At 36.7% G+C, this 18,189-nt stretch overlaps 1 protein-coding gene across 13 annotated transcripts in view; it reads left to right on the top strand.

Annotated features, from left to right (window-relative positions):
- Positions 1-18,189, top strand: part of STRBP (spermatid perinuclear RNA binding protein) — a 164,036-nt gene that overhangs the window by 41,972 nt on the left and 103,875 nt on the right. The window contains exon 1 of one of the 13 annotated variants that reach the window (XM_054519467.2): positions 13,577-13,701. The exons of 11 other annotated variants lie outside the window; for them this stretch is intronic. The gene's annotated coding sequence lies outside the window, so the exon portion shown is untranslated. Of the gene's footprint in view, positions 1-13,576; positions 13,702-18,189 lie in introns of those variants that run through there. One more of the 13 variants, XM_054519464.2, reaches the window with a different exon arrangement.

The raw sequence follows: 18,189 nt of genomic DNA, 5'->3' as shown, positions 1-18,189 counted from the left end.
TTCCCTTATCTTTCCCAATCTTCTCTTTTCTGTGCCTTTAGCAAGATCTCTTTAACCTTCAAGGCATGGCATCTGAATTAGAACCTGAGTTTGAATCTGCTTAGTATATATGTGACCTTGAGGAAGATTTCTGGCCATTCTTGAGTCCCTTTTAATAATAAAAAAGTCATTTTTATTGACATCTACTTTGAATATAGTAAAATACATTCTTTTTGAGTATACAGTTCTATGAATTTTGACAGACTTAGTCATGTAACCACCATCAAGATATATTTCCATTACTACAAAACGTTCCTTTCAGTGCCATGTAGTCAGTTCCCTCCCTTCACCCCCTGCTCCTGGAAACCATTGATCTGATTTCTTAAGTGTGACTCATTTTTAGTCAAACCTCTTTCATTTAGCCTCTGTGCTTTTGAGATGCATCTATGTAATTACATGTATCAGGAGTGCATTTCTTTTTATTGCCCAGAAGTATTCCAGTGTATGGATTTACCACGGTTTATTCATTTACCAGTTGATGGATTTTGGGGTTATTTCTAGTTTTTGGCCATTATGAGTAAATTTGCTATAAACATTTTCATTTCTCTTGGGCAAATACCTTGGGTGTGGGAATGCTGGATTGTATGATAAGTGAATTTAACTTTATAAAAAAACACCAAACTGTTTTTCAAAGTTACTAGTTTTTTTTTCACATTTATCAAATGGGGTAATAGTCAAGACTTTTAGTTGTGAGCAACAGAAATTGAGTCTGGGAAAGGAACTTATGAATAGGATGTTAGGTGGCTCACAGAATCTCTTGGAGGGCTGGAGAAATAGGCTGAGAAGTTAGCATCCGGGAACAAGATTCTAGGCACAGACGAGGTTGAATCGCCAATACCATCAGGGGGTGCTAGACACTGTAGGTAGAATTACTGTCTCTGGAAACTGGATGAAGCTGCTGTGCTTGCTGCTTTCACTTGCCAGAATAGATTTTCTGAGGACTGAGCTTCTTTGAGTCATTTGCTTTTGAATCACCATCTGGAGGTAGGCTCTGCCTCATGAGGTGGGGGATTCCCCAAACATAGGAAAGAGAATTCAGATGTGAGGCTGAAAAAGGAAATAACACGTGTTTACCACAACCTCCAGAGGTGGCTGTGATTAGATAGAATAATTTCCATGGTGTCTAGGAACTTAGTAGAATATAAATGCTAGTTTACTTTTCTGTTTTCCTTTTTCCCCATCTGTCTTTTGTAAGTAAAATTTTTGTTAAAGTGTAAAACAAACTACATAAATCATAAGTGTGTATAGCTTGATGAATTTTCATGAAGTGAATTCATCCTTATAACTGGTACCCAGAAGAAATAGAACATTGCCAGCACCCAGAAACTTCTCCCGTGTCCTCATCTTCATCACTGCACACTCCCCACTCCACCACTGAATCACTGGTTTTGACTAGTTTTGCCTGTTTTCAAACTTTATGTAATCAAAATTGTGTGTGTATGGTTTCTTTCTTCCAGCATTTCTTTCAATATTTGTGGACTTCATTTTTTGTTGATTTCATATTGTTTCATTGTGTGAGTATAACACTATCCATTGTACTGTTGATGGACACATAGGCTATTTCCAGTTTTTGACTAATACAAGTAAGTACTGCTATGAACATATTTGCACGTCCTCTGGTTTAAATATATATGTTTCTGTAAGTATGTAACATGGAGTGAAACTAATGAGTCATGGGTTCTGTGTATGTTCAGCTTTAGGAGAGACTGCTGAAAAGTTTTCTTAAGTATCTTTTTTTCACTTTCCACTACTACCAGCAGTACATGTAAGTTCCAATTGGTCACTTCTTTTTGACATCTTCCTCTGTTTTCAATAGGACTTTGTACCCCAGTATAGTACTTGTTTGAGTCTGCCTAATCAGTTACAAGTATCTCTTCCCTATAATGTTATTAACTCTTTGAGGTGGGATTTCTTGTTTTATCTTTCTCCTCTTAGTACTGAGTACAGAGCTAGAACACGTAGTAAATGCTCTGTGAAAGTTGCGTGAAAAGATGAATCAAGAGTATGTCTGTGGGTGGGAATTATCTTGGCATTTTTTAGAACAGAGAACTCACTGGTCTGACTGGAATTAGAAGTGATGGGAACAATGGGTGGTAAGGTTGAGTTAAGTCAGGTGGAATCTGATTCAGGAGGTAATAGGTAGCCCTGTTTAGTTCCTGAACTGCGAGAGAGTTAATGAAAGCTGTTTTGTTTTGTGAGTGAAGAATTGTGTTTTTGTTACAGGTGTGTCCAGCTGTTAGGAAATAGTTACAAAAAAGATTTGGGCTCATGATTGGAGACAAGATGAGACAAGGCATGAGTGGGTGTGAATTTGGTTAGCTTAATCTCTTAGCTTTTAGTTTCTTTATAAAATGGGGCTCCACCTTGTAAAGATTAGAACTAATATATAAATATGAGTAGATGTTTTCTTTTTTATTCACTGTGTATTTTGTTTTGTGGCATTTGAATTTTGTGGAACTTAGAATTTTGAAACATGTTGTGAAGTGTAATTCTGCCAGTGTAAATCCATGTGGAATTTTTCTAACTATAGCATCTCTGGAGCACCTTGCATACTCTTCTTTGCTTCTACTTTGTTGTTGTTCTACTCTAGCACCTTTGGTTCTGCTCTACTGTAGCACCTTTGGTTCTGCCTGTGTCAGAAGTAAAAAAGATACCATTAATAAAGTGGCTTCTTGCCTCTAAGAGCTTATCCCACAAAGAAATGTTGAACTGTTCCCTGTAATTTCTGTTAATTATAAAGCACATATATGAATATACATAAATACTAAGAATCAAGGTTTTTAGTGGAAGAGGAAAAAAATCCAAGAGGTTCATAAAAAAAAATTGTAATGTTGAATTGGAATTATCCATATGAACTCATGCTTTTGTGTTTCTTTTTTCCAATTTTGCTTCACATTTAATAATAATGTTTTGAGCTAATGTCTAGATATTACCTGATTGTTAACATTAGCATGAAGAGATCTCCCTGAAACAGTGGTACTATATTATTATTTTAAAAACTAATGTATTTCTTTAACTAGAGAGTTTTAGATTGACATAAAAATTGAGCATGTAATACAAAAAGTTTTCATATCCTTCTATCCCTTCACTCCCACCTCATAATTCCACCTATTATTAACATCTTACATTACTGTTGGCACATTTGCTAAAATTAGTGAGCAAATATTGATACGTTATTATTTAAAGTATAATTTGCATAATGTTCATTCTGTTATACAGTTATGTGAATTTTGAAATATTTATAATGTTATGGTTACCATTATGGTCTGATAAAGAATACTTTCATGCTCTAAAAATCCTGTTTCCACTTATTAACCTCTGTCCTCTTTCTCCAGAAATCTTGGCAACTATTGATATTTTTATTGTCTTTAGTTTTGCCCTTTCCGGAATGTCATATAGTTGATAGTTGGAATAATATATTACATAGCTTTTTTTAGATGAGCTTATTTCATCTATCTATCTATCTATCTATCTATCTATCTATCTATCTATTTAAGCTTCCTTCATGTCTTTTTTATGCTTTGATGGTGAACTCCATTAAATCACTGAATAATATTGCTATCATTTGCTTTTTTTTTTTTTTTTTGGTATTCACCTCGAAAGACATCTTTTTTGCTTCCAGTTCTGGTGATTATAAATAAAGCTGTCATAAATGTTCCTGTGCAGGTTTTGTGTGGACATAACTTTTTATCTCAACTGGGTAAATACTTAAGCACAATTTTTGGATCATATTGTAAAAGTAGGTTGTGATTCCTAAAATTTGGTAGATTTCATAAGAGAAACCATCTGGGTTTGGTGCCTTCTCTTTTTGGAATATTATTAATGTTAATTCAGCTTCTTTAAGAGGCATAGGCTTATTCCGATGATCTGTGTTTCTCCTGTGACCTTCGGAAGATTTTGCCTTTCCAAGGAATTGATACATTTTACTGAGGTTATCAAACAGTGGCCATAGAATTGTTCGTAGTACTCCTTGATTATCTTTTTAATTCCCAACAGTTTAGTATAGATGGCTCCTCTTTTATTTCTGATATTAGTAATTTGTTGAACTCATGGTTTTAAAAATATTTACTTGCTGTATTGACTGAAAGGGCCTAGAAGCAATGACAGCCAGCAGAGATGAGCATATCTAGTGCCCATATATTGTTTTTTTAATACCATTTGCCACTAAAAGGAACCTTGGAGAAGTGGCTAATTCCAGGTGTGGGACCAGAAGAGTGCTGTCTAAGTCTGGAACATCTTGTGTCAAAAAGCAAGGGAGCTGTGAAAGACTCGGGGCGCATGTCTAAAGAACACAGGAACTCACTTGTAAAGGCTACCACAGGCCGAATTTGAGACAACTTGAACATTACAAAATGGTAATAGACATTGAGTGGAAAAAAAAAAAAAAGAAAACACTGCCATGATTTCATAGTGAGAAAGAGAAGGAAAGAGGGAGGAGAGGGGTAGGAAGGGAGGTGAAGAGAAAGAGAGAAAAGCGAAATCTTCTTTGCAGAAGATTGCCAGGTGATAAATGTAAAAGGAATTATGTAATTAGAAAATCACCTTTTTGTATACCCCACATAATAATCTGGTTCAGGTAAGGACGATCACTGGATGCCATAACTATTAGGTGAAAGACTGTTGGGAGAAGAAAATATTTACACAGTCTCAAAGTATCACTTTACAGATAACTTTCTACTTAATAAAGGGAAAATAATTTTACAATATAGAGATCTGTCATTCACCACCTTAATGAAGTGACTAAAACTTAAGATCAAGGAGCTGGTATCAAGTACCCCCTGACTTGATGCAGTAAGAACTATACAACATCACCTTTGTTTAAATCATTGCCGGAAATGAAGAAACAATCAGAGAAATCAGAATGTGGAGCATTCTATAAAACCCTTGGCCTGGATTCTTAAAAAAGACACTGAAGTATTTATTTAGGGGTGAAGTCAAGATGTCTGCAACTTACTTTCAAATGGTTTCACAAAACGCAGAGATACAGCAAATGTAGCAAAACGTTAACTATTGATGAACCTAAATGAAGAGTACACAGGTGTTAATTGTAATAGTCTTTTAATTTTCCTATTTTCAAAGTGTAGATTTTTAAAAGTTAATTGATAATAAGATATGACTCTGAAGGGTCTTAAGAGATCTTCTAATCCAACCCCTCATTTTTACAAATGGGGAAAGTGCGACCCAGGGAGACTTGTCTGAGGACACATCAGCTGGTTACTGATAGAGCGTGAAGAGCATGCCTATTCTGTCTTTTGCCACCACCCGTGGAGGATGTGAGTGGCAGGATGTGGGAGGGATGGCAAAGGGACAGAGAGGGTCTTTGGGAGGAAGGGCTCTCCGGAGTCATGGTAGGAAAGGGGCACCCCTTAGTAGGAGCATGTTGTGGGTCACAGCCACAGCCAAGATGAAGGAGATTATGACCTGAAACACAGGCAGGCCCGAGAGACCCAACGCTTCACCCAGCTTAGCTCCTCCTTTTCTCTTTTTAAAAATTCTTTGTTGTTTTCTTTCTCTAATTATTCTTTCCACTGCCTTAAAAAAAAATCTCTATAAACAAAAAACAAACGTCTCTATTTTATTGTCAGTTGGTCATTTTGCTTTTTCCACCAAGAATTAACATGATGTCATGGAAATAATATAAATTTTGGAGCTAGACAGACCTGATTTCAAATTCCAATCCTGCGTACTAGCTCTACAACTTGGAAGTCACTTAACCCTGCTAAGTCTTGGTTTCTTCATTTTTGAAAAGTTATTTCTTCCTACTTTGAAAGGAAGTGGCATTGTACTGGGGTATTTTAAAAAATAAATCATGTTTTCTCCTCAGTTATTTGGAAGTTAGTTATACAGTCCTGTTAGTGGTTTTCTTAGAAAATACAATGATACATTGTTGACTTGTTGGAGTCTATTGTTAATTGGTAACTGGTAGTACTGACAATGTCTGCATCTTAGAATACTTTAACTTCCTTTACCCTTTTCTCCACCTACATGCCATTTTAGTTGTTTACATTATTGTATACATTTAAGCCCACAAGTTTAGTCATTCACTGCACAATGAAGTTTCAATGACAGACTGCTTGTACAATGTACAGTGGTCCCATGAGATTATAATATCATTTTTACTGTACTTTTTCTGTGTGTGGGTACATTTAGATTGTGTTACGGTTGCCTACAACCGTATTCGGTAGAATAACTTGCTGTACAGGTTTGTAGCCTAGAAGCAATAGGCTATAATAACCTAGGTGTATAGAAGGCTATAACATCTAGATTTGTGTAAGTACACTTTATGATGTCACACAATGATGAAATTGCCTCGTGACACATTTCTCAGGTTGTATCACTTTTGTTAAGAGATGCATCACTGTATTAAATAATATTTGTCATTTAAAAAATAATGTTATAACTGTTCATGTTCACTTAGATTTACCCATATGCTTACCACTTTATTTGCTCTTTTTCCATCTGAATCTCTAATTTTTTATCTGTAATAATTTTCTTTCTGCCTGAAGAATACCCTTTAGAATTTCTTTTAATACAGGTTTACCTGTGGCATACTCTGTTTTTGCTTATCAGAAAGTTCATTTGTTTGCATTCATTCCTGAAGGCTATGTATTTACTAGATATAGAATTGTGTATTGGCAGTTATTTTCTTTAAGCACAGGGAAGCTCCCATTCCTCTGTTTTCTGGATCCATTGTTAATATTGAGAGCTGGCAGTGTGTCCCTCCTTTGAAGGTAATTGTCTTTTTTCTCTCATTTAAATTTTGTAGCAACTCTGTGAAATACAGATTTTATTTTTGTTAGTACGGATGAGAATAAAAACTCTGGATAACTTGTCCCTTTCACACAGCTAGAAAATAGTGGATTTAAATCCAAGTCTGTGAGACATCAAAGCCTATACTTTCCCCACTTTGCCTTACTGCGTCTCACTAAATAAAAGTACACATTCATAAATTTAACAGTATTTATTGAGCTTCTCTTATATGTATAACTTTGCTATGAACTGAGGTGGATACTGGATTTTGGGACATAATTCTGGCCTTCAATTTATAGTTTGGAGAAAAGCATGTTGAAAACATTCAATTTGTAATATGAAGCAGTATGTGATTAATAGCTAAAATGGTGATAGCCTGTGGTAATTACTAAAAGAGTTTAATGCAAAGAGGATTTTACAATTGGCTGGTTATGTCAGAGAATATCCTGTGAAGGAGGTGGGACTTGGTCTGAACCCCAGGCAGAGTTTGTGGGGAGCTGAAATCGTAGAGACTCTTTGGGTCGGGGGAAGTTATGTGAATAAAGGCATGGGGACTGAATGATGGATTTGGGGAATGGCAGCAAGGTTGATTTGGTTCTAGCTGAAGTTTATAAATATAGTTGAAGATAAGGTTGTATGTGAGGTGGTGTGTCATTATGGAGATTGTAAACTCCTGTTCTCTGTCTTTTAGGGCATAGGGAGCCCTTGTAGAATGGTTTAGGGGCAGGGGTGATACAGTGATTATTTACAGGGCAAGAGCTTGGCTTGATTTTATTTTCCAACCTAAATCTCAATTATGACTTTGTCACTTCCTCATTTATATTGTGGGTTAGTTAAATTTTTCAGGCCTCTATTTCCTCATCCGTGAATTGGAAATAATAGTACTTATTTTATAGGGTTGTTGCAAGGATAAATGAAATGATATATGCAATGTACTTAGAACAGTAAGCACTATGTAAATGTGAGGCGTCATTTTATTATTATTGTTAGTGTTGTTAAATTAGATTATGTATATTAGTATTCACCCTAATGCCTGGCACATGGTTAATCATATAATTCCAGTCACTAATAGAATATATATGGGATAATTAACCAAATTATATTTTCCTACCCCTGCACCTTATATAGGAAATTTATGTCCTTTAAAAGTCATATTTAATGTATAAATAAACTGTATAATTCATTTAGGTTATTTCCTCATTGCATTGTTTTTGATTACATGTTACATGTCATTCCCAGTCCACTCCTCAGCTAACTTATTATAGTTATAAAAATAATGGTGAAGAACAGTGAAGAAAACATTCTATGCTAAGAATGTGTAGTAAGAAGGGAGAGAAGGAGGTAATACTAGTTAAATCTGTGATAAGACAGTATATCATAGACAGAAGCTGTGAAGATGCCATAGGAAAGATGTAGGAATTGTGCTGGGTGCTGAATTTAGAAACATTATCTATGGGCATTGTTTAATTTGATTTCTTTAGGAATTGTTTGTAGTGTGAGGATGCTAACTAAGCTTCCACCTAAGTATAAAGAATAAAAAACTGCCTTGTCTGTTAAAATTTTATTCGAAGAGAAATTGTATAAAGCCATTGAAGCATCTGGACTGACAAGCTAGAAATGGATTTAAGTGAAGGCTCATTAATCTTTAAGAAGTTGAAAAGCAAACGTATGTGGCAGAGAAGCCAGTGTGGATTTGCAATACTGAATGCCAGCATCTTCAAATATTGTCAGTAAAGGACAGTAGGAAATAAGAATGGACACCACTTATATGTTTAAGTTTAAAATAGTTCAGCATTATATCAAATGCCTTTATTGAAAATAACCTAACTAGTAGCTAATTATAGTTTTAAGGGAGGTTTAACTTTATCTGGTGACTGTTTGCATTGATTAGAATGATTTCACAAGAGAATATGCCTTTAAGTGGGCATGCTTTTAATTTCGGAGGAAGTAAACACATGGTGCTGTTCTTAGGTTGTATTTCAGATCTTCTGTGGTCTAATTGCCAATGATTTGTACCTTGTTTTAATTGACAACTTAGAAAAGACATTCTTTAAATACTGTCTCATTATTTTTCCCATTTCTTTTTCACATTCTTTGTGTTTCTTATAAATTGGCAAGGGAGTATCTTTGCATATGGTTTGTTATTCTTGGAATAAGATGCTTTTTTTTCTTTCTGGTCTTGTTTTCCTAACCTTTAACCACCCTGTTAACAGATGGTCAGATTATCCTTCTACTCTATCATTTTGAGTAACTTTGTTTTGAAAAAGCCCAACTTCTAACAGTGACTTAAATTTTTACAAGGTAGTATCAGTAACTCATTCATTATAGCGGCTTTGATTCTTGAGGTTCCTTTTATCTTTTGGGTTGAGTTTGTATTTATATGTAATACTAAATGGGAAGCCTGACTTTAAGTTATTGGGTGATTATTTCTTCCTGACACCGGAGCTCAATGTTTAGTTGATTCATAGCATCTTGAGAAGCAGATAAGGCAGGTATCTTTTACTTGAGGGCACTTAAAATTGTAAAGAACCATAGGTTTTGGCACCTAACAGACTTGGATTTAAATTGTAGATTTTCCCTTGTGTACCTTTGGACAAGTGACTTAACTGAGTTTCAGTTTGTAAACCTTAAAATGGAGACTGATCGTATCACATTTACCTTGTAGAGTTGATGTAAATATTAACTGAGGTAATTAATGTGAAGTGTCCTGTATACTCTATGGAACATGGGAGATAAAAAATGAAGGCTCACTTGCCAAGGTAATCAGTTTTACAAGATGGGACATGTAATTGTACATGATGTCATAGCAGTGTTTGCTATTTATATGGGTAGTTCCTTTATCTGAGAATAAACCATCTTTAGAATGAATCGTGGTCAGGACCTCAGTTCAGGTACACTCTGATAAGCTTGGATTTGCTCCTCAGTGACTAAAGGGTAGTAAGCACAGCAGCTGTGGTCACGACATATATTTGCATGGAGCATGATAGACGTCTCTATGGCAAGACTGTCTGTTGTAAATTATGAGCCTAGCTGTGCTCCAACTATAAAGAATGATGAGGAGTTGCACATATTCCCACCCTGAAGTACCAGGAATTATAATTGAGTCATCAATCGTTTATTCATTTGATTATTCTCTTGACAACTATTTGAGAGCTTACTATCTAGGCATTGTGATATATACTAGGAGTATACAGCCAAGAGCAAAACACAGTATCTGCCTTCTAGGAACATGTACAGAGCTGGTAAGTGGTAAAACGTAAGGCAAAACTAGTGCAGTGGGAGATATGGGAGGTCTTCTTAATTCAGTCCATGCCAGGCAAACGATTGGGAAGGGGGTAGCGGTACAGGTCAAGATGAGAGACGCTTCCTGTGGGAGAAGGCACTGTCTTAAGTTGAATGCAGGATAAGGGTGGAGGGTTTAAGATGTTAAGGATGGTATTTTGAAAAATTTCATTCCGAGAGTTAAGCATCTTATTTCTGTGAGTAGGTTACGGAGTAAGCATGGTTGAGTCTAATTTTCAGCAGAGGAGTGGGAAATGAGATGTCCGAAATCTTTCTTTCACTGTTATCAGACATTAGGAGTAGACCTAACTTTGTGCTTTGGAAATATAAGAATCCAGAATCGAACTTGGAAGCTGAGGGCCTTCTTGTCCATAGGATTTTAGAATGTTACCAACACTGTATTTATTGAATTTATTTATTTTATTTTTTTGAGATGGAGTTTCGCTCTTGTCTCCCAGGCTGGAGTGCAATGGCATGATCTCGGCTCACTGCAGCTCCGCCTCCTGGGGTTCAAATGATTCTCCTGCCTCCGCCTCCCCAGTATCTAGGATTATAGGCACGCATCACCACACCTGGCTAATTTTTATATTTTTAGTAAGAGACGGGGTTTCACCATGTTGGCCAGGCTGGTCTCGAACTCCTGACCTCAGGTAATTTGGCCTCCCAAATTGTTGGGATTACAGGCATGAGCCACCACGCCTGGCCTTACTGAATTTTTATAATTTGTATACAATAAATATTTGTTAACTGAATAGTAAATGAGATTGGCATGTTTCTGGTTCTTACCCTAACCCCAGCTTTAAGAATTAAGATCAGAGTGGCTGTAATGATTGGGTGAGCTATGTAAGTAATGGGCTTCAGGCTGGGCACAGTGGCTCATGCCTATAATCCCAGAGCTTTGGGAGGCTGAGGCTGGAGAATCGCTTGAGCCCAGGAGTTGGAAACCAGCCTGGGCAACATAGCAAGAACCTGTCTCTACAATAAAACAATTAGCCAGTCATGGTGGTGCATGCCTGTAGTCTTAGCTACTTGGGAGGCTGAGGTGGGAGGATCACTTGAGCCCAGGAGTTCGAGGTTGCAGTGAGCTGTAATTGTGCCACTGCACTCCAACCTGGGTGACAGAGTGAGAGCCCATCTCTTTAAGAAAAAAAAAAGAAAGAAAGAAATTGGGCTTTGGCATCAGGCAACTCCACTGACTTAGTTACATGCTTGCCTAAGACCACTAACCCAGGAACAGTGGAATCACTATCCATACCAAGTGATTATTAACAAGAGGAGCAAAAATGTGGACACCAGAAACTATAATGCGAAGCAATCTATATGCCCAGAGAATAAAGTAAAATTTTGTTTTAAAAAATCAGCCAGGATTTGGTACATATATATACACCCACACACATATAAACACATGTGCATAAATGTCAAGATTCATAATACTACTAAGATTTTCATATTTGTTCATTCATATCTGTATGAATATAGTATAGGTAGGTACAGTTGTCTGAGAGGAAATAAAACTTTTTTTGAGAACAAAGAGGAGGGAGAATTAATGTTACACTTGGGATGGGATGAGGGAAGGCTTTCTGGAGAGGTAGCATTTGACCTGACTCTTTCAAGAGAGGGGTGGTCTGTTTTGCAGAACCTTTATTAGCATAATGAGTCATGAAGAGTCCCAGCTCTGTAGCGAGGTGGTCTGATTCTTTCTTTTATTTTCTTAATTTTTAATAAAAAAAATTTTATTTCCGTAGGTTTTTGGGGAACAGGTGGTATTTGGATATATGAGTAAATTCTTTAGCTGTGATTTGTGAGATTTTGGTGCACCCATCACCCAAGCAGTGCCCACTGAACCTGATTTATAGTCTTTTATCCCTCACCACCCATCGTTCTTATGCCTTTGCATCCTCATAGCTTAGCTCTCACTTATTAGTGAGAACATGTGATGTTTGGTTTTCCATTCCTGAGTTACTTCACTTAGAATAATGGTCTCCAGTACCATCCAGGTTGTTGAGAATGTCATTCATTCCTTTTTGGGGCTGAGTAGTGTTCCATTTTGTGTGTGTGTGTGTGTGTGTGTGTGTGTTCATATATATATACTGCACTTTATCCATTCATTGATTGATGGGCATTTGGGCTGGTCCACATTTTTGCAATTTTGTGAATTGTGCTGCTATAAACATGCATGTGCAAGTATCTTTTTCATATAATGACTTATTTTCCTCTGGGTTGATACCCAGTAGTGCAATTGTTGGATCAAATGGTAGTTCTACTTTTAGTGATTCTTTTTTTTTTTTTGAGATGGAGTCTCGCTTTGTCACCCAGGCTGGAGTGCAGTGGCGCAATCTCGGCTCACTGCAATCTCCGCCTCCCACGTTCAAGCAATTCTCCTGCCTTGGCCTCCTGGGTAGCTGGGACTACAGGTGCCCGACACCACCACGCCTGGCTAATTTTTGTATTTTTAGTAGAGTCGGGGTTTCACCATGTTGGCCAGGCTGGTCTCGAACTCCCGACTTCAGGTGATCCACCCACCTTGGCTCCTAAAGTGCTGGGATTACAGGTATGAGCCACTGTGACTGGCCGCAGGTGGTCTGATTCTAGTCCTGGCTCTGTCGCAGACTAGCTGCTTGATCTCAGGTAAGTCTCTTCATTCCTCTAAACTATTGTTTCCTCTGTCCAATTGGTATAATCATATTCTCCACAGATGGTTTTTGAGGATTAAATGAAGTAATTCATGTAAAAGATGTAGCTGAGTATCTGGTCATTATTACTGTTAGGGTTTTGTGGGTAGGCCTTTTGAAGCTGAATTTAGTCGATTCTGTTCTCCTGCCTTAATAAAGTTATCAAGTTTCGAAAAACTAACCTGGTGGTTGTACTTTTCCATTTATCAGTTACACATTCTGAATAACTGAGATTTTGTCAGGATTCTTTTTGAATTGGAGAATTTGCTGCATACTGAGAAAACACCAGTCATAAGTTCATGGCGTTGTATTGCTGTCCCTTGAGTTTCAGTACACTGATTAGGTTGGAAGGGTAATCTTCCCTGCTTATATAAGACTGTACTTTTCAAACTACTTCCATGACTGTTAGTAAATGAACCTTCATTGCGGCCTTGGGAGCACATAGGTGGGCGATAATTATTTTTCAGGAAACAGAATTTACAGAGCCGGAGAAAAGCCTTTATGGCTGAGTGGCCATTTCAACACTAGCCCTGGTCTCCTGACATAGTTCTATTTTTTTCTTTAATTTTCTGTGAAGTCTAGTCATCAGACCTGAATTTGCACTTAATCTCTGCCATTTACTAGTTGCATGATCTTGTGAGAGTTTGAAAATTTATGAGTCTGGCCCTTTTATCTGTGAAATATTGAGATTTTGAACCACACAGGAATGTCTGTGATGCAGAATTTACTTTGCTTAATTTTTAATAAGAATTGCTTTGTGTAACGCTGTATGGGAATGTGTATTTGTGTATTTAAGACTCAAATTTATTCACTTATTGGTGTCTTGCCTGGTAGGAAATGTCTCTATTTCTAGATTGTCTTCAGTGTTCTTTTCCTGCTTATCTGTGGATAATATTCTTGATAGTGATGTGAAGGATCTATCTTGGGAAAGCCAAGGACATCTGGGAATGTTTGACAGGTGAATAACAACTAAATAACTGAATCCACTTCTCACATCATTGCTGGCGTTGCTTGTTCTTTCCCCCTTTTCTTTCTCTTTTTTGGCTTGGGAGGGGGGTTGGGGGTGTCAGTATTATCCAAATAGTTGGATAGTTTAAAACCTTGCAGCTAATAAATATACAAATTTTAGTAGTTTGAAGTTTGTTTTCCACTGGAAATTCAGGCAAGAGATCCATTTTACATATGAAAATCATTCGACAAATGCTTATCAATTATTGATATATGCTGTTTTCCTCATGAACCCCTGTCAGAGGTAGGTGAATATAAAGTTCTGTAAGTACCATATTGGAAATGACAAAATATGGTAATTGAAATTCACTAGAACAAATTCTTTTTATAGTCTTACCTTCCCCTGAAGTGTTAAATGTATACACATGCATTTATTTATTAAGTGGCTGAGTTGTTAGGAAAATCCTAATATTGAGTTTTCTAATAACTGAGAAAAATGTGTATTAAGGAAGAAGTTTTGCGTTTTACTTTTCTTGTTCAGAGCAAAAGATTGGGAAAAATACTAAGGTTGACTTGAAAGTGTCATTCAGGAGTAAGAAGGTTCTTTTTGAGTTAGTGTCTATATTTTAGGGGTTAGGTGAGAAGTCATCTTGTAAAAAGCAAGATTATTTTCTATAGATTATGGAAGTTTTTGTTCTCTTTCTAGTATGTAGCAAACTGAGTACTCAGTTGCAGTTTTATTAATACTGTTATATTGGATATACCATGAGTCAAATTATAGTCTGTGAATTATACTCAGATGTGATAAGTTAGGAGGATACTATATTAGCAATTCAATATTTTAAAGTTATCCATATTAGGAAAATAGTATAACAACTCTTTATAGTTGAACCGATTTGGCCTAAATTTAAAAAATTATACTTCAGTCAGGAAGACCAAAACTTAATTTAGTAAAAATTTAATATAGGCTGAGAAGCTTTTTAAAGAATTGGATATAATGTGCACAGAATTAGATAATGGATTAGTCATAATCCTTGTTTATGACATAGTTTCATTGGCCTGCAATAAGCACTTGTTTATCCACCATTGGGGGAAAAAAAGGTAGGTACTTATTATAATAACCTATATGTGACTTCCAGGTTTCCCCAACCATCCTGTCCCCATGCCTTCCTCGACAGAATTCAAACCTGAATTTTGTATTCATCCTCTTTCTGTTTTTATTTGTCTTTATCACATCTTTATGGATTCTTGGAATACTTTTTTATTTTGGTTTATTTTTTATAAAAAGGTTATTCTATGATGTAATCATTTGGGACTTACTGTTTTTACTTAATGTAAAGCTAAAATTTATTCATAATGTTTCATGTCATTGTAGTTCATTCACTTTGTCGAATAATCTATTATCTTAATGTACATAGTTTAATTCATTTACCTGTGAATGGACGTTTCGTATATTTTCCAGGTTTTTGCTATTGTGAACAGTTTTGCTATGAACGTTCTAATATGTGTCTCTTGTTTGTACATGTGTGAGTTTCTCTTGGTGTATACCTAGGAGTAAAATCCCTGCATAATAGGTTATGGGACTGTTCAATTTGTGGAAGTAAGACTGAACATTTTTTCCTACCATCAATACATAAAAAGCCGCTGTGGGTCCACATTTTTTCCAGTTCTTGGCATTTTTGGACTTCTAATGTTTTTGGAGCTTGAATAGATGTAAAATGGTATTTCATTTTTATTGCATTTGGTTGATCTTTTTTTTTTCGAAATGGATTCTTGCTCTGTCGCCCAGGCTAGAGTGCAGTGGCATGATCTCGGCTCATTGCAGCCTCCGCCTCCCAGGTTCAAGTGATTCTCATACCTCAGCCTCCTGAGTAGCTGGGATTACAGGCGACTGCCACCGCGCCCAGCTAATTTTTGTGTATTTTTAGTAGGGATGGGGTTTCACCATCTTGGCCAGGCTGGTCTCGAACTCCTGACCTCGTGATCCACCCACCTCAGCCTCCCAAAGTGCTGGGATCACAGGCGTGAGCAACTGTGCCCGGCCTGCTTGATCATTTTTTATAATAATGTTTCTTCTATTTTTATTGGTTTTGTGTTTTACCTTCTGTGAAATGCTTGTTCTTGCCTTTTTTTTCTGTTTTTTTTCTTACCCTACTCCTGGATTTTTTTTTTTTTTTTGCTTTTCTTTTGGAATATAAAAAGACTTCTTTTTATATTCTTGATGTTTATCTTTTGTTGGATGTATGTATTCCAAAAATCTTGTTTGTAACTTGTCTTTTCACCATCTTTAGGGTGTTTTTTGATGACCAAAAGTTCTTGATTTTAATACTCAGATTTATTTTATAGTTATACTTTTGTGTCTTTAAGAAATAATTGACTTTTGTTTTTCTCATTTTCTGTGCCCATATCTGTTAACTCTATAGTTGACACTTACTTAAAGGCTTGAGATTGCAGTGGTAGAATAGATGAAGAAGATAGTTTAAGGAAATGAAAGAACAGGAAGCATTTTCGAATATACCAATATGTATAACTACAAATTGCTCATTCCCAACCCCTGAATAGAAAATAAGCCTCTGTTAAAAGCTAGATTCACATTTGTTTTTTGAATACAAGTATCTGAATAAGGTTCACTGGTCTGCTACCATAACTTTTCCCTAAACTCTCAGCAGCCTATATGTTTCTTGAATGATTTACCCTTTCTCTGACCCTTGTTTTTATATATATATATATAAATAAATGTGTGTGTGTGTGTGTATGGCGACCATTGATAAGAAAATGAGTATGACCATTGTAATTTATCTAGACAAACTTATTATTTATTTTGAAAATTATTTTTATTGCTGAGCTTGAAAATATTTCATTCTGCTTATCAACATTGTATGGTAAATACCTGTATCTCCTGTCACTTCCATGTATGCACTCTGTTCTCTACCAGATTTGAAATCTGGAAACCTCCCTCACCAGCACACATGTTGCACACATGCATGCACACATACACCCCATACTCTTTTAGAGCCATCCTCTTTACATGTTGTTTCTGCTGTTGGGTAAGTGTACATGGTGAACTTCTTGTGGTTTACTAGTAAGAGTATGATTGTAGGAATCACAAAAATAACATATTGTGTAGTACTTTATCAAATGCTTTTACACGTTTTCATTTAATTCTTACCACAAATCTATGTGATTAGCTGGGCAGGTTATCATCCCACTTTAGGGTGTGTTGTTAATACTGAAGCTTGAAGACATAAAGTCAAGTGCTTTCCTGGTATTTGTAGATGCTTAGTAAGTATTTGTTGATTAGATGGATGAGTAAATGGCTAGTTATGCTCACCCTGATGGTTCTTTCGATTATACCATAGCATCATATTTAACTGTGCCCCAGCTGAGGTCTTGATATGTAGTAGAAACTAGAATGTTTATTGACTAAGACTTCAAAGTATTATGGGTAACTAGTTGTAGACTAGCCTTCTTGCCGTAAACAATTATGAAACTTAACAGAATACATGTGGGAACATTTTCAGGCTTTGGGCAACAGGCTGCACAGGATTGTAATCTTGACATTTATGATGAGAGCTCAGTGATTACTCCTGTTCTCTGCCTGAGGACAGTTTGCTGAGCTGGAGTGCAAGTAGAGCATGTCACCTAACCATGTCGAGGAGGCAGGGGTTGGAGTTTGGTACACTTGAGACAGCTAAAGTGTTTAGGGAAGGGAACCAGACAAGAAGAAGCTGTACAAGAGGGGTTCCCAAATGTTTGTGTGTGAGTCTCTTGTGAATTCTTGGCAGCGTGTTGGGCTGTCCATGATGGGGAAAGACTGGAGGGTTCATCAGGTGGCTGCCACAGGGTTGGCAGTGGAACAAATACTAGAAGTGTGTGGCTAGGGGATGTTAGAACTTTGTCCCAGCCACAATTGAGAGACCTCCCAGGCATCTGGATGAAATGCTAGAAAGACCATGTGGTAAAGCTGGGATAAGCAATATTGTTAAATCATAGCCATACTTATTCATGTATATATTGTTTATGGATGCTTTTATACTACAATGGCAAAGGTCAGTAGTTGCCACAGAGACTGTGTGGCCCACCAGTCTACAATATTTACTATTTTGCGCCTTAAGAAAAAGTTTGCTGACTCCTGCACTAGAGTAAGTCCTACTCTAGGACCCTCCTAACAACAAACTGTGCACTAGCTAAGGTCTGTAAGCAAATCCTGATGAAATCTGCGGGGATGGCAGAACTTGGAGGCTGAGTTCTGCCAGGTTACAGGACTTGGGAAATATCCTGGGCTTTGCATAGATCTGTCCTAACAAAAGTATTGCTGGAGTTAAAATTAGAATGTTTTGGGGCAGTATTACCTTCTTTGGTGCTTTTTGCAACCTTCATAATAGTGACAGTGACTTTAGCCAGCACCCTCTAATACTTTGAATGTCTTGTTTACTCCCCTAGATAATTCTGTGTTGGAATATGTCTCATTCCACTTAAAAAAAAAAATTTACAGTCT

This window comes from Pongo abelii, chromosome 13, assembly GCF_028885655.2.
Source record: "Pongo abelii isolate AG06213 chromosome 13, NHGRI_mPonAbe1-v2.0_pri, whole genome shotgun sequence".
In the NCBI taxonomy this organism is placed as follows: Eukaryota; Metazoa; Chordata; class Mammalia; order Primates; family Hominidae; genus Pongo; species Pongo abelii.
This window is presented reverse-complemented; position numbering and strand designations above follow the sequence as displayed.